The sequence below is a fragment of the Lissotriton helveticus genome, chromosome 4_1, assembly GCF_964261635.1.
Source record: "Lissotriton helveticus chromosome 4_1, aLisHel1.1, whole genome shotgun sequence".
In the NCBI taxonomy this organism is placed as follows: domain Eukaryota; kingdom Metazoa; phylum Chordata; class Amphibia; order Caudata; family Salamandridae; genus Lissotriton; species Lissotriton helveticus.
In genome coordinates this window covers 1,844,869,710-1,844,876,636 of record NC_136063.1, presented here as the reverse complement: position 1 = coordinate 1,844,876,636, position 6,927 = coordinate 1,844,869,710, and the positions used below count along the sequence as shown (strand labels likewise).

At 34.9% G+C, this 6,927-nt stretch overlaps 1 long non-coding RNA gene across 1 annotated transcript; it reads left to right on the top strand.

The window, feature by feature from the left end:
• Positions 1-2,515: 2,515 nt before the first annotated feature.
• Positions 2,516-3,618, top strand: LOC144827704 (uncharacterized). The gene is made up of 5 exons (XR_013610318.1): positions 2,516-2,840; positions 2,933-3,004; positions 3,098-3,172; positions 3,268-3,338; positions 3,459-3,618. It is a non-coding gene; the product is annotated as an uncharacterized LOC144827704 (long non-coding RNA).
• The last annotated feature ends 3,309 nt before the right edge of the window (positions 3,619-6,927 follow it).

The following is a 6,927-nucleotide window of genomic DNA, read 5'->3' as shown; positions in this document are numbered from 1 at the left end:
TACTTCTCTACCAGAATACTAAATGCCCACAGCAAATCTAAAGAAATCTTTATGATTGTGAATGACCTATGCAATGACGAGAGAACATTGCCCACTCAGGCACCTACTCAAGAGTTCTGCAATTCCTTGAACAATTTCTTCTTGGACAAAATTTCCACCATCAAAGCCAGCATCCCCAACACTGCCAGCACGGAACCACTGGACGATGTATCCAGTAACCAATCCACACAAGACCACCTCCAACCTATCTGTCCTAAAACATTATCAGATCTAATGACTTGTGTTGAATCCGGGTCTCCTAATGACAGTTATCCACCTAATGTCTTGAGGGACATTTTCTCCATCATGCCTCATAGTGTACTCCCTTTTCTTAATGAGTCACTTGCTCAGGGCAAGGTTCCCAGCGCATTCAAGAATCCTACTTTAGTTCCTCTCAATAAAAAACCAAGGGCCGACCCCTCAAATCCCTCTAACTATCGCTCTTTATCTCTCCTCTCCTTCCTTGCCAAGATCATGGAGGCCCACGTGGCCAGGTGCTTTTCCAACTTTATTGAACAATCAGACTACTTAGAGCCAAATCAAGCTGGCTTTCGGTCGGTGCATTACACTGAAGCAGTGATCCTCGCAGTTCTGGACACTCAGAGCAAATGCAAACAGGGGTGTCCACCAGGCTCTGGTGCTCTTGGATCTGTCGGCCGCGTTTGACACGGTCAACCACAATATCTTGTTGAACCATGTCGAACAGGCAGGTCTACGGGGCCTGCACTCAATTGGATTAAACACTTTCTCGCTGACCGAACCCAAGCAATAAGACTTGGAACTTTCACCGCCCCCAAGCTCACCTCCACATGCAGGGTCCCACAGGGCTCATCTCTGTCCCCATTATTGTTTAATCTTTACCTCAGGCCCCTGATCCACACGTTAAAAAACAGAAAGATCACTATTTTTAACAGATGACCTTCAGCTCATATTTCCACTGGATTCCCCTGATTCCGCTGCTGAATTTCAAGCTATCAGACTTCATATCCAGCGCTAGATGGATCTGAACCACTTGAAACACAACCCAGGCAAGACGGAATTAATATTGCCTGGGAAGAGCGAGATCTGCAGGGGCCCGCACTACTGGCCGCCCGAACTACAACCACCCCCTACTCCCTCCCCCTCTGTGAAAAGCCTAGGGGTCACCACCAACGCAGATCTCTTGCTCAGATGACAAGTGGGAGCAGTGGTTTCCTCCAGCTTTTTCCAACTGCGTAAAATTAAGAAAATCGTCCACTTGCTGACCCATTCAGCCCTCATACAGGTGGTGATAGCTTTGGTTCTTTCGCATCTGGACTTTTCGAATTCTACCTCGGCCTGCCGTTGCGTCTACTCAAACGCCTACAAATTGTTCAGAACCAGGCAGCAAGATCTATCCACAAACAGCCTAAATGGCTGTCTGCCAGACCTGGGCTGCTTAAACTCCACTGGCTACCAATAGCCCAATGGGTAGCCTTTAAGACTGGATGCTTAGCCTTTAAGGCCCTGCACTGTAAAAGCCCCAAATTCATCAGTAGTATGATCATAAAGCACATACTGCATCAAAGTCTACGATCAGCTCACCTTCACCTGTTAACCACCCCGACCATCAAACGCAAACGGCAAGGAGGATGCCATTTCTCTTACCTCGCCCCTAAACTCTGGAACTCCCTACCCCTGGCACTCAGGAGCTGCGACAACCTCCTTGGTTTCAGAAAAGTTCTGAAAACATGGTTTTTCGAGCAGGCCTACACATATTTAGTTCCACGGTGACGCTCCCCATGATTAGCGCCATGAAACCTCCGGGTGACCGTGCTCTCTATAAGTTTTTATTAACATAACATGACAATAATGAATGGGTCCTGCAGATAGTGACTGGGTTCCACATAGTTTTACGGTACCCTAAACGAATGTCTGACAAAATATCGAGATTCACAATATCGACGTACAAAAATATCGGAGCAAAAATATCGAAATCAAAAATATCGGGTTCCTATACTTAACTAGATATATACACAAATATCGATTTTTTAATATCGATATACAAAAACATTGTTTACTTTTATATCGACTACATTAACATCGGAAAACAAAAATATCGCTATCTACAAAAAATAATGACATTAACTATAATATCGACATCAAAAATATCGTGCACTTCAATATCGGATTATCAGCTATATCGACTTTTTATATGCATCTGTTTGCATAATTAATTAACGTTTTATATGTGTTCACATCTAAATAAACACACAATACTTAAATTAATACTATAGACACACTAATAATTTGTCAAAAATATCCTATTGGTATAATTATATCACCTACACATATAAAAATATTCTATACTACTTTGTATAATTTTATAATTTGTTTTTGTTTTTCACTTCTATTACAAAGTAATCACAACTGAAATTCAAATATACTAACTAACCAATCACAAACCTAATTTTTTAAATAAACCAATAGCAAAGTAATTACTACTTACACTCCCCTATATAAACAATTAAAATCTAAGCACAAACTACTTGCCAAAAGTCACTGAAGGAGATTCATCTCTATCCGAATTGCTGCACAACAACTAGAAGAACCAGACTATCAACCTACTATCACATCTTCTAAGTAAGTAAATAAAATAGAAAGTGCATTATTTGCTAATACTACTTACTTACCTGCTAAATACCCAGTGCCCCTTTGCTATTCATACTACTTAACATGCTAAATAATTATATGAAACTATTTTTTTTAGATACAACGAGTACTGAATATTCTACTCAAAATAACTGTGAACAAACCCTAGGAATACAGATTCTAATAACTATGTAAGTAATTTCACATTGATTCATTATGTGCACATAAATCTAAACACACCGAAATAATGACTTTTGCCCCACATATTTCTTTTTTTCTGTAGATTCTACTACTGAAAACTGCACTACTAATGAACTAAGGACATCAGTACTATTTCTCCAATACATTTTACTACGTAAGTATTATGCAACTGAAATAAATGTGGAAAAACAATACTAACATTTAGAACTGTTCTAATTATGTTCTATTATATATTGTTTATTTACAGAGCAAACACAATGAATAGATATACAGACATAATACAGAACTCCACATTCTGAATAATACAGATAATAATCACAAAGTAAGTATATTAAAGAACATAATTACCAGATAATCTATTAAAAAACATACCAACATGGTGATTATTCTAATACATATGTTCCTTTTTTATTTAAGATAACACTACAAACTACTCTCCAGAAGCTGAAGAAACAACTATACTGGCAAAGACCAACCTAAAAAAATATGTAAGTATCTTCACAATGTGAATCATGAAGATAAACTTTTGTAGTAGATATGAGCTCTAACATTGCAAATGTACCGAAACATTAATTAATAATATACTACTTTCATGTTTTTCATAACAGCTACAACAACATCACAAACAATTATCCCCAACTAAAGAAGCAAGCAGCTCCTAATTTTGCTGTAAATTCAAAAACACGTAAGTATAAACATTCCTACTTATCACTAACATAGATTATTTATCACATTTAATTTGACATTAACTATTATATATACATTTTATAGATATACAAAGTACAAAATGAACGAAGGAGCCGAATTTGTGACCAGCCAGAAAGGAAAACTATTACTATGCTACATGGGTTACACTTATACACAAGAAAAGCAATATGGCATGCAAGTTAATTGGAAATGTTGTAAATATTATTCTAACAAGTGCTATGGCAGAGCAACAACTAAAGAAGCTACAGTACTGTATACTAGGGAACACAATCATCCACCTAATGTTACTGAAATAGAAGTTAGAATAGCTTTGGAAAATATAAAAGAAGCTAGTACAGGTTCCCAAAAGCAAACAAATGTCATTTTAAAAGAAGCCATTCCTAAAATCCCAAAAACTGCCACAACTCAAATGCCAAATATCCTCTCCTTAAAAAGAACTATAGCAACTAAAAAAGCTACTACTTCTACAACACCATCTCCCAGAACATATCAGGATATAAATTTAACTGCTAACCAAATAATAACTTTAAATAAACAACCATTTATAGTTTACGACAACGAAAACAATGACAAAAGGCTTATAATTTTTGGTACCAGTATGAATTTAGTTAAACTGCAGCAAAGCCAATATTGGATGATGGATGGAACATTTAACATCTGTCCCAAACCATTTTTCCAATTATACACAATACATGGCCTCTACCACAACTGCAACATACCTTTGCTATATGCACTATTACCAAACAAAAATAATTCCACATATATGGAGTTAATAAATATAATTAAACAAAAAACTAATGATTTTTCTCCTGAAAGTATCATTCTTGATTTTGAGCAAGCAATGCTCTCAACTATCATAAAAATCTACCCCCATACCTGCATTCAAGGCTGCTATTATCATTTAAACCAGTGTTTATGGAGACACCTTCAAAAAACTACCCTAAGTGTCGAATATGCTACAAACTCATCTTTTGCTTTCCAAATTAAAAAACTCATTGCACTTGCTTATGTACCTGAAACAGACGTAGCTGAACACTACAACATTCTTATAGACAGCCCCTTCTACAAACAAAATTAAGCTAAATTAAGTCCATTTCTGGACTACTTTGAAGACACCTGGGTAGGCAGACTCCACAGATCTGGCCACAGACGAAATCCCAAATTCCTCATACCCTGGTGGAACGTTTACAGAAGTACCCTTAACGGAGATTCAAAAACTAACAATGCAGTGGAAGGTTGGCACAATGCATTTGTACAATCAACTGGCAGAACCAAACCTACTCTAGAACATTTCATTAAATGCCTACAGAAAGAACAGAGCTACCAGGAATTTAGAATGGACCAATCTGTAACTGAACTTGTCCCTAAAACATCAAAGCAAAATAAACAAATGCACAAGTACCTGGAAGAACAAGTTAAACTTTACCCTAGTACAAAAGGCATAGAATACCCAAATATCATTGCCAAAACACTACTCTAATTAATTCCCAAAATGTTATAAAACACTAAAAGTATCACCTAAGTATGGAAAAATATGTAACGTGAGCTTCTAAAGTATTTAATGTATGCAATATATAGAGATATTATTATAATATATGCACACATTAAAACTAAATAACAAGTAAAAAACTATTCCATAATAAAAATAACATTACCCACCCACACAAAATAAGAAAGCAAGGACTTACCAATCATGTTGTCAATCCAATAACCTCCTTGTCCACCAAAGTAATCCAGGTAGTGCCAAATTAACCCCAAAAAAATGTAAAAATACAACTGTTCCAAAATTAAGACATCCACGTTATCCAGAGCCATCGAATAAGCATAAAAAACCCGAAAAAATTGAAAAATAGAAAGAATCGCTCCAGCAAAACCAAAAAATGTAAAGAAGTGTTTGTAAAGCAGTGTTGAATTAAACAAACAAACACTTCCTTTAAAAAAAAATGGAACTTCCGATGTAGCGTACACCTATGACAAAAACATAGAAAACAGACATTCCCACCCACATTAATTAGCTAGTAATTAGGTAAAAACATATTAAAATAGATTATTTCACTTGTAGATATACCGTAAAAGACTAAAATTCACTCTATATATAATGATTTAACTAACTAACACTACGTGTATATACCATAAGTAATTATCTGTTTTCGAAATCTAAAACATACCTCCCTCACATTCAACAACACAAAATATAAGGTCACTAATCTCAAAACATCATTAAAATACACATAAAACATATAAAATAAACCTTACCTGAAGCGACGTGAAGTGTCTCCCAACCGCGATCAGCCCTTCTTCCAAATAACCCAAAACGACCTAACCCGGTTACAAAATAAAGCACCCAAATGCAATAAAATAGTCCCAAGTATAAAATATAATATATATACTTCACTAAATATGCAAAAATGAACATTAAGTTCCTATTATTGTAAAGAAATATTTACTTTAATCCTACAATGATTTGATTAACAAATATGTAAATGAATGTAATAAATACATATTATGAAAAGAATAATATTTATATTAACAATGTCTAGAAATATAACTACATTGTCAAAAATTATAATAATAGAAAAATGTGTTAAAAATATGTGACTTACATAATAAATATTTTATGTATTGAAATAAAGTGTAAAAAATACTTTTGTTATTTCTACATTTCTTTATGAAATTACAATATGTAAAAGAGATAATAAATAATATTCATTTTTGTACAAAAAGTATGAAAATAATAATGCTTCTGTATAGTTGCTTATCATTGTGTTTATAAAATATGTTTATAAAACCAAATGTAATAAAAAGAATTTTGTAATGAAATAACATTTTATTTGTGAAACATAAATAAAAATAATGTTTCTACAATCATGTTGAACTATTTGTATCATTATCTTACTATAATGTAACAATCTTATCAGAAATTTTGCACTGTATATTAAATGTGAGTATATGTTGGTCTCTAATAATTTAATTATTACTATACCAAATCCAGCGTACATTAAATTAAAACTGACCCTGAACCCAAAAAATACCCCTTTACCCAAAAACCCAAAACTGACCCTGAACCCTAAAAATACCCCTTTACCCAAAAACTGAAAACTGAATCTGAACCCAAAAAATACCCCTTTACCCAAAAACCCAAAACTGACCCTGAACCCTAAAAATACCCCTTTACCCAAAAACCCAAAACTGACCCTGAACCCTAAAAATACCCCTTTACCCAAAAACTGAAAACTGACCCTGAACCCAAAAAATACCCCTTTACCCAAAAACCCCAAACTGACCCTGAACCCTAAAAATACCCCTTTACCCAAAAACTGAAAACTGACCCTGAACCCTAAAAATACCCCTTTACCCAAAAACCCAAAA